The 10714-nt window shown below is 40.9% G+C and overlaps 1 long non-coding RNA gene and 1 pseudogene across 1 annotated transcript; one reads left to right on the top strand and one right to left on the bottom strand.

Moving 5' to 3' along the window:
* Window positions 1–1228: 1228 nt before the first annotated feature.
* LOC115299748 lies at window positions 1229–2965 on the bottom strand (annotated as a pseudogene).
* Window positions 2966–3604: 639 nt separating this feature from the next.
* LOC115299749 lies at window positions 3605–8302 on the top strand. The gene is made up of 2 exons (XR_003912318.1): window positions 3605–4804; window positions 8139–8302. It is a non-coding gene; the product is annotated as an uncharacterized LOC115299749 (long non-coding RNA).
* The last annotated feature ends 2412 nt before the right edge of the window (window positions 8303–10714 follow it).

Raw genomic sequence — 10714 nt, 5'->3', positions numbered from 1 at the left:
GAGCATTTATTCAGTATCTACTTCATAGAGAATAGTTGTGTGTGCTTTGATATGTGGGTAATTTTAGGCCCAGTGTGGATGTCAGAGCATTTATAATTCGAATAATGGATTTAGGTTACTTTAAGGTCTGCTTTTTTAGAGTTTTGAGGTTACTCATTGAGTCCCAGTAAATCCCCTGGAAAAACATGCATTCTGGGATGTCATAGAACAGGCAGAGGGACCCAAATGTTCAAAGTCATGGAAATATAAGCGGCATGATGGGCGTCAGTGAGTATACTGCATGGAAGGCTCATGTCAAGGTGTGGCAGAAGACAAGGCTATAGAGATAGGCAGGAACCAGGTTGTGAAAAATCTGAAAGATGCCAGGCTAAGGGGTTGAACTCTTCCTGAAAGCAATGGGAATGATAAGCAGCAAGTGATTTGCATTCAGAACGGTCAATCTGAGGGCTTTGGATGGGGCCAAGTTGGTACCAGGGACATCAGCTAAGGAAGCAATTACACTAAACTGGACAATAAATGAGGAGAGCCTAAACTAAGGCAGGGCCCTTAGATAAGAGGGGGAACCGACACATTCAGGGACTGCTTGTTAACAAGGGTGGGACAAATAAGAAGGCAGGGCCACGGATGACTCCCAGGCTACTGGCTTAGGAAATGGTATCGATGGTGATTTTATAAGCTATAGAATACAGAGGAGGAGCAGGTGGAAAGGAAAGATGAGTGGATTGTTCAAACTGAGTTGTTCATCAGACAGTTGGATATGCATTGGTCTTTTTTTTTTTTTTTTTGATGCTGGCAACATTCCTTCTTTTTAGACATTTTATGCAAATACATGTATATATCTTTTCACATCAGTAAAGTGGTTTTGTTGTTGCTGTTATTGCTATATAGTGTTTCATTGTACCATCCTTTATTTAGTATCTATTGATGTGACATTAAGTCTGTTTCTAAGCTTATTATTATAAACAATGCTATACAGAAATGTTTTGTACGTGTCATTCTACACACATGTGAAATTGTTTTAGGAAATTCCTAGAGGTTGAATTGCTAAGTTCAGAAGTGGGATTTTAAATTTTCTATTGATACCAAGAATCACCAGTCCTTTAATTAAGGACAATGAGCATGACCACAGAGCAGAATTAATGAAAAAACTTATAAAGATTCTATGATAGAAAAGAGAGCTTCACAATCCAGCTTTACTAGATTATGAAACACTCCCTTTCCTGTCGCATTACTTTGTATACCTATGAAACATCTGAAAAATACTTTTCTGTGACTTAGCAGGCTGTAGGGAACAAGCACTTTTAGACACATTACAATTATCTCTAGGAGAATTTGGCATCTTTCTCCCATTAACATTGACTGAATGTTTCAACTGGATCTTAAAAGATGGCTGCCAGTTTTCATTTTTTGAGCCTCTCCGAGATTTTGAACGCTCTGCATCAGTCTATCTTTTGACGTTCCTGTCTTTGGAATTCTTCCGCTGTCCATTTAGCAGCTTGTCTGGTGGTGAAGACGTAGGACGTAAGTGATACCCATCTGGGGATCCTTTTTGCCGGTTTGGCTTCATTTGTTCCTTATCTACTTCTTTCTGAAGCTGCACTGCTAACAACCTGTCTTGTTCTTCCTGTTTATGTCTCTCAAAAAGTAAACGTTCCAAAGCTGTCAGTTTTTGGGTAAAGTTGATTTCTGTTTCCTCTTGGTCTGAGGAAGCTTTGGGGAACATTTTCCTCCTTTTTGCAGAAATGCATGGATCCATGACTGCTTCGAATGAAGATTCCTGGTTTTTTCTTTTGGAAGTATCTTCATTCATCAGTAGGCAACACTCTTCATTTTCTGTCTCAACTGTGTCATTTTCAATTATCTGTGTCATACCTGATACAGTGTATGTGCTCTCTGTTTCTCCAGAACTGAGAACTCTGGCTTCCGGTCCCTCATGATTTAGGACACATAACTCTTTATCATGATTGCTTGGTTTCATTTTGACTTTTGCTTCAAGGCACCACTCTCTGCCACTGGCATATAACTTTGGCATAGGTGACTCTACTGAAGACTTTGCACCTTGTTCTTGAGTGTCCATGCATATTTGTGGAGAAAGTGTTGGCATATCTTCTTCAATTTTTGTATCTTGTCTTATAGGGCTATTTACAATAGTACCATCAGTTTCCTTGGACATGGAGTTTTTCCTGCTTTCTTGTACAACTTCAGACTGTGATGCTGACCCAAATTGAGATTTAAGGTGACAAATATTTCTGAATATCTCCAGTGTTTACTTGTTTGTTCTTACTTTTCTTTTGAGACTTGGTGGTGACTGTATCAGATTGTATGGAATTCAAAGGAGAAGCCAAGACATTTCCGTTACAGAAATTGTTAATGCTTAGCTTTCTTGCCCGTTCTTCATCACTTTTCAGTTGTTCTTCCATCTCTCTCTGCCTTTTTTCTGCCTGTTGTTTTTCCTCCTCTTCTTCCTCTGCCAATAATGTCTGTATGTATGCTTCGCTAGCTTTGCTTTCTTCTTCCTCACTGGCTCGTCGCTCTGCCTCCACCTTGCTGATCTCCTCTTCATATTCTCTTCTCAACCCCCCAGGTTTACTTAATAAGCGAACTGGCTGACAGTCATCAACGTTCTCCTCTGATTCCAGCCCGGAGAGTCTAAGCTTGCATTCCTTTGGATAGTGTTTTTGGATTGTCTCCCACAGTTCCATGTTGACAAGAGAATTTCTTCGTGTGTAATACCGGGCCCATGAAGACACCCGGCGGCGACAGAAAGGACAGCATAAACTTGCCTTCTCAACAGTCGATTGGAAGCAGGGATTACAGAGCTACAGAGCGTGTGGTTACAAGGCAGTGTCATGGGCTGGATTAGGATTTCCACACAGATGCGGCACTGGCATTCCGACAAGGAAGGGATGGCGTTTGGGGGCACAGCCATTTTAATATGCTAAAAAGGCATATTCAGCATCAAAACCTAAGCGCAGCCAACCCTGAGGCCTCCCTGTCGCGAAGCTTCCGGGCCTCAACTCCGGAAAGAACGCCGTTTCCGCCCAGACTCTGGGCTGCGCAGGAGCAGGACTTCCGTTTTACTGTAGCTGTGGCGCCCCACTCGAGGCCCCGCGTCCTATTTTTCGTGAACCTGCAGCGGGTTCCCAGCGCCCTCAAACCACATTCCTCTTTCCTCGGTCAGCCAAAAAGCCTGATCTTTGCAGTAGTGCCGTCACAACCCGACAAGGGCTAATAACATTACACCGTTCACCCAAAGGAGCCCTCCTAGCCAGAGAACATCTGACATTCAGCTGGGTGGGACTTACGGGTCCTGTCAGATATGCATTGGTCTTAAATAGTAGACTCATTTTAGATTACCTTCCTAGCCTACATCCTCTTCTTTGGAATTTGTACCTCTCCCCCACTCCTTGCTTGAAGAGTAGATTTTGTTTGGGGGCATCTGGATGGCTCAGTCAGTTAAGTGTCCGACTTTGGCTCAGGTCATGTACTGAGTGGTCCATGTGTTCGAGCCCCGTGTCGAGCCCCGTGTCAGCCCTGTGCTGACAGCTCAGAGACTAGAGCCTGCTTCAGATTCTGTGTCTCCCTCTCTCTCTGCCCCTCCCCTGCTCTGAACATTTAAATGTTTAAATGAACATTTAAATGTTTAAATGAACATTTAAAAAAAATTTAAAGAGTAGACCTTGGTGGCCGTATTTATACCCCTACTTCCAACCCCTACTTCCCCTGCTCTGAACATTTAAATGTTTAAATGAACATTTAAATGTTTAAATGAACATTTAAAAAAAATTTAAAGAGTAGACCTTGGTGGCCGTATTTATACCCCTACTTCCAACCCATTCCAGTCAACATGTACTGAGAGGAGTATACAACTAACTTTGGAGAGGGGGGGGTCACAGCTCATTGGGTGGGCAAAAAATAATCATCCCTCTTTCTTGAATTTGAACTAAAAGATAAATAGCAGAAATGACTTAATCTGAAGGCTTCACATGTGAATGACTGTTTCTAGCCTGGCCCAGTTAGCAGGCAGAGGAAGTCCATCCACATAGAAAAGCTAGTAAATGGGGGTGGATTCATATGGAAACACAGAGCCCAAGACCTCATGAGTCAGGCTAGACTAGCTCCAGTCTAGTTTCGGCTGGTCGGCACAGTTCCAGATCCAGCTCCTATGTAGTTACATGTATTTTCCAGCCTATGCCCTTGTATCTTATTCTTTAGGTAACCCTCCTGCAGTAGTTGGGATTGGTTGGCCGTGAGGGTCAGAAAACTCAATGTAAAAATGGCTTGAGAAAGATAGAAATTTATTTCTGCCAACTAAGAGTCCGGAAGAAAGCAGTCCAGACTTCTTGAAATTGTCAGAGTCACAGATTTCTCTTCTCATGATAGTGTATTATCTGTGGCATGTGGCTTCTACCCCCTGCTGTCCAGGAGGGCTGCTCAGGCTTCAGTTATCTCATGTGCATTCCAGCCCATTGGATGGAGGAGGGAGTGAGGAAGGGGACATTCTGTTCCTTTCAGGGCACTTCCTAGAGGTGGCACACAAATCCACGTACGGCCCATGATCAGAACTTAGTCACACGGTTGTTATCTAGCAGTGAGGCAGGCAGCCATGTGATCATTCGGGAAACCAGAGATCTTATGCTGCAGGAAAAGGGAAGAATAAATATTGGAGGACAAAGGTCTGTCTTTGCCACATGCACTTGTGTTTGTTCCAACTTTGGTGTGTTTCTGTATCTTCCCATTGTTTCTAGATAGATCTGGAGCTTAGCAGAGTTGGATTATTATTGACTCCTAACAATCCCATGAGGTAGGCATTATTATTAATCCATTTTATTTGGGGGGAAACCCGGGTTTAAAGAAGTTAGGCGACTTGCCTCGTCACAAAACCAGAAAGTGGTGGAGGTAGGGTTTCAAGATGTGTCCGATACCCACACTGTTTTTAATGACCATGATAGTGAGAAAGGCAGAGAGCCAAAGGCAGAGTTCTTAGGAATGGCATTGTCTCAAGGGGGCTATGGAAGAAGAGGAGCCCAGGAAGAGCACAGAGAATGAAAGGCTGGAGAGGTAAGAGTAAAAACAGGAGAAAGAGATGTCCTGGAACAGAGAAGGGAAACACTTTCAAGATAGGAGTGGACACAGTGCAGAGAGATCATATATAAAAATTACAGAAATATGTCCAGCTTGATTGGCATTTTGAGGGTTATTGGTAACTGATTTTTAAAAAAATTTTTTCAATGTTAATCATTTTTGAGAGACAGAGAAGGACAGAACATGAGCGGGGAAGGGGCTGAGAGTGAGGGAGATACAGAATCTGAAACAGGCTCCAGGCTCTGAGCTAGCTGTCAGCACAGAGCCCCCTGCAGGGCCTGAACTCATGAACTGCGAGATCATGCCCTGAGCCGAAGCTGGATTCTCAACCGACAGAACCACCCAGGTGCCCATTGGTAACTGATATTTTGAGTACAGTGGTAAGAACAGAAGCCAAAATGCAGTTATTTGAGGGGGGAAGACAAATTAGAAGGAGGACAGTAGCTTCAGAAGAATGTGGTGGGGTCAAAGGAGGGTTATTTTTGTATCTTTATTTTTAAGACAAACATCTTGAACAAAGGGCAAGAGGTCAGTAGTGAGGGAGATAATGCGTATACAGAAAAGAAAAAGCTTTCTTGAAGAAGCAATATGGAACAGGATCTAGAACACAGGTGAAGAGATTTGCTTTGGTCAGGAGGACAGAAATCTCCACTGAGCAGGAAAATAGAACAAGGACTCTAAAGATGAAAGCTAGTACCTTGCTGTAGGGAAAGAAGCTGACAAAGTTGTATGATGACCTTAGATTTTGCTAGTGCCATGAGAGACGAGGTCATCTGCCAACAGAGGGGAGAGATAAGACTTGGAGTTTGATGGTAGAGATGGAAGTTCTGAATCGCTGCTGAGTGAAACAGCAGAATGTGGTAAAGAATGCATAGAATGTTCTAGCAGTAGGGAAGCTTGCCTCAGGCTGCAGACCATGAACCTGTAGTGGCTCTAGTCAGGTTGCTTATTTTATTCTTCTCTACCAGCACTCAGCAAACTAAAATAGATGTAGAAAAGGCAAATGGTTGAACTTTTCTAGGGCGGAGATTTTCAGGGAAGCTGGGGCAAGGAGCAAAACAAGTGGAGACATTGATGAGAGATTGACATGATCGACTGTTGGGTCCAGACTTCGGGGAGGGGCAGTCAAAAGTATCTGGGTTTGAGAGATGTAATGGTCCAGGGACCAAAGTCTCACTGTGATTGTAGAATAAATATAGTTTAAGAAAGCAATCACCTCACACCCATTAATGTGGCCATGATATATATCACTGTATATATAAAACTAATATAACATATGTTGTCAAAGATATGGAGAAATTGGAACCCTTCTGTGTTGTATGGTGGGAACATAAAATGGTGCAGCTGCTTTGGAAAACAGTACATCATTTCCTCAAAAAGTTAAACAGAATTATATGACAGCAATTCTATATCTAGGTATATAACCAAAACAGTCTAAAGCAGGGATTTACACAGATATTTGTACACCCACATTCACAAAACTCTTAATTTTTGTGAAATTAACCAATTACCTTACCAGTTGAAAGGTGGAAACAGCCCAAATGTCCATTACAGATGAATGAATAAACAAAATGTGACACACACACACACGCACACGTGTGCATGCACATACATGTACACATGCACCAGAATATTTAGCCCTCCAAAGGGAGAAGGAGAGTATGAGATATGAGTGGGGACCAGCTGATGGGAGTCGGGCGGGGAGGAGCACAACAAGGCCTTTAGCTGTCGGTCATGAGGAGGACACGTGGGTACAGTCAGACCTGCAGTTGTTTGTCTTTTTTTCTTCCTGTGTGAGATGCAGATGATAATTAGAATTCTATATATTGTCCAGTAAAACTGTTGATGTGAAAATGATAAGACTCTGAAAAACTTAGCCAGAAAGGAGAAAAATAAAATATGATTTTGCTGTTAAAAATGCAAAACTGAGTATAATTTCTGTATTCTGCAAGATAATAATAATTATGTATATCACTACAATTTGGGTCAAATTAACTTGGTTAAAAGTTGTGCTTGATTATAACAGCAAGTCCTATCCACAGTTGGAGGTTCTAGTAACACAAATGCAAGCAACTTCTGAAATCAGAAATCTTTCACCCATCATTATAATGTAAACTGTTTTGTAGCGTGACTACTTTTAACTGAAAAAGCTAAAGATAATATGGATGGCAGGCTTATATCAAGAAGTTTTGAGAGAGAGCGGAATGATTTAGAAGTCACCAGAAATGATAAGCCATATTCTGTGAGCATAGTCATTCCCTGATAGTACAGGCTCCGTGTGCTCTCTAGCTTCCAGAGGAGTCCCTGTAGCTCTCAAATTCAACTGAGGGTGAAAAGGCTTCTTTGGAATTTATAACTTTGCAAGAGGCCTTTGGGCGGTTTTCAGATTACTAAATTGTAAACTTAAGAACTAGGTATACAGAAAAGCATGTATTTTTTAAAACACACATGTGCAATATATATATATCATGTCATCATTTAAGAAAATTTTTTACATTTATTTTACATTTAAGAGACAGAGCACAGTGGGGGAGGGACAGAGAGAGAGGGAGACACAGAATCTGAAGCAGGCTCCAGGCTCTGAGCTGTCAGCACAGAGCCTGATGTAGGGCTCAAACCCACAAACTATGAGATCATGGCCTGAGCTGAAGTCGGACACTTAACCCACTGAGCTACCCAGGTGCCCCCATGTCATCATTTCTTATTTTAGAAGATACTGTAAAGTTGTTTGAAACTTTCATTTTCTTTGTGTTATCAGCTATTTCATGTAAGTGTTCATCTAACTGAATAACATACTCATTTATTAACAGAACTGAACAGTACTTTGTACAGAATCTAACTCTAGGTATATATACATACCAGATTTCTTGCATGCTCAGTTTGTGTGTGTGTGTGTGTGTGTGTGTGTGTATGTGTGTGTACATGCATACACATATGCTTATCTCTTCCACCCAGGCACAAAATCAGTTAGAATAGGTACTTCACCATCTCAACAAAGAAGGGATTGGACCCCTTGTTGCCACAGAAGAACCACTCTATTTTGCTTCTTCCAGAATGAAGACAGGCTGAGCACTGCTACCAGAAATTTAGAAGAGCTCACAGTGAAGCAACATGGAAGAAATGAAAGAAGTAAGAGCCCATAACATAAAGTTTAGGATACCTGTGGTTTTGTTCATTGTCCTTCATTAAACTGACACATTAAAAACCGACATTTGAATATTGCTGTGTAGTTTGCAAAGCACTCACAAGTGGATATTTTTTTCATAAACTGTGCCAACAGTCTGCATTGGTTTCCAGTAGAGAACACATACTGGAGGTTACCTGAGATGAGGGATTGAACATCTGAACAGTCTACTCAAGGTGGACTTATTATCTTTGTTTCAATAACCCACCCTCTAGCCGGTTCTCTTGCTTATAAGCTTAGAAACCTGATTCGTCAGTGTTCTGTGAGGGGATCTGTTTCTCAAAGGTGATCTTGAGTTAACCACACTCACAAAGAAGTGTATGGAAAAATAGATACCAGCTTACTAATTGACGGTAAGAAACATAATCGCCATAGGAACCAGACACACATGTTCTGGGGCTGACGGATTCTCTCCCTACAGGGACACTACATGGGAAGCCAAACTTTACAGATATTTACTTGCCGAACAAATGATTCTAAATTTTTATAGCACTGGCTAAGATAGCTTGACTTCCACAAGAGGTCCATCTATACCTGCCCTTAATTCTGGAAGTGGTATAGACTAGAACCAGGGTCCCCAGTCCTTAGATGAGTAGATGATGACATCTTTTGTCTTCCTTATCGCTCTTTTTGATGTTTTCAATACTGATCAGCCTACTTTCTGACGTATTCTTTCTTTAAACAAGTTAAGAAATTCAGATTGTTTGGAAATCACTCTGCTGTGTTTCAACATCTCAGCTCAGGTATGCAACTTACTGATTTTTAAATTTAATTCTTAGAGGACAACTTTATTTCCAACTCTTAAAGAAGAATCCAGCTCCTTTAGAACAAAAGCAGGACAGTGTAGTAGACCAGGAACTTTAACATGAGGCACAGGGGAGTGAAACATTGCCTTTAGTACTGTCTTTCTGTGTAACCGTGGGCAAGTTACTTCACTTCTTGGAACTTGAAATTCCTCATCTGTGACATGGGGATGATAATATCTTCTTCAAAGAGAGTTGCAAGGTTTAAACAGGTTAAGGCACATAAAACATTTCACACACATGCACATGACACCTAGCAAGTATTCAATAAATTGTAGGTGTTATTATTAGAAATATGTATTATTGTTCCTGCCATTTTGAAGAGAAAGACACTGAAGATTTATAGGAAGTTATAAAGTTGGATGACAGTGCTCTGTTACCCCTGCTATACCACTCAGCTTTTTTGTTTGTATTGTGAGGAGTTGTCCTTACAATTCAGTAAAATGAAATTCAGTTACTTTGATAGTCTATCTCTAAGCAATCTGGCACAAGAGGTAGGAGCTCAGCCTCTGGGTAAAGCCTGCCCAGTGAGAGGGCTAGCTCCTCCCCTTACTCAGTCCGGCGGGACACAGCAAGCCCGATGGCCTCCAGCCACCTGCTTCCTCCCCTACAAAGGGGGACGTTAACAGTCTCCTAGGATTGTGGGGGAAAGTAAATATTTGATGTCCTTAATACAGTACCTGGATCATCAAGTTAGCTTTTAACCTATTATTATGAGCTACATAAAAATACCTTTTGTGAAGCTGCCATATTAGCCATATTAACAAGAGACATTTGTTTCTGAATACTCAATAATTTATTTTAATGCAACCTTCTATTTACAGTTCAGACTCCTTAATGATCATTGTTAGCATAGGAGTATAAACAATTATTGTGGAGATTTTTCTCAGTTTATGGGTATTATGACTTTATTTCCTAAACCATAGATAAGGACACTTGATTTAAAACCTGATATGTTAATGAAAAAAAATGCGAGATTGTGACTTTCAGAAATCAGTGGCGATATGTCATCATATCTATGGGAAAGAACGGCTGATAACATAAAACATCTGGAAGGAAGTTTAGGGAGGAAGACCCACACTTACAGCTGAGTTTTCTGCCTATTTCTTAGATTATAGGCACAATAGTATGGTGATCTCTTCATGACTCTTTCATTTCATAGACTTGGAATGGGTTACTATATGATCCATGAACTAAGAGAAAGAAAATGCGTTATTTTCTTTTTAGATGGAAATGTATGCCAAACATGTCGATAGCTTAATTGAGGAAAGAGAAACATTTTCTCACAGTTGTGAAAAGGAAAACAAACAGCTTAGACATGAGCTTAAAGCACTGCATCCAAACGAAACAAGGGAATTTTTCCTTTTGTAAAAATGTAAAGTTAATTTTTTTCTAATTCTAAAAGTAATATGTGTCAATTGCAGAAAATTGGAAATTGTATAAAAGGGGAAGGAAGGGGAGAAATTACTATATATCCTCCATTCCAAGAGAAATACTTATAATGTTTTGAGTGCATTTTCTGCCTACTCTTTTAAAACGATCTGTTGTGAGACAGGCTAAAATGTGTGTGAGAGAGTACAGGACGGTTATTTCCTCCAGTGTCTATTAGAGCGTTTATCACACTGTGTCACGGTGACCCGGT

The sequence above is a fragment of the Suricata suricatta genome, chromosome 8 (genome assembly GCF_006229205.1).
Source record: "Suricata suricatta isolate VVHF042 chromosome 8, meerkat_22Aug2017_6uvM2_HiC, whole genome shotgun sequence".
NCBI lineage: Eukaryota > Metazoa > Chordata > Mammalia > Carnivora > Herpestidae > Suricata > Suricata suricatta.
This window is presented reverse-complemented; position numbering and strand designations above follow the sequence as displayed.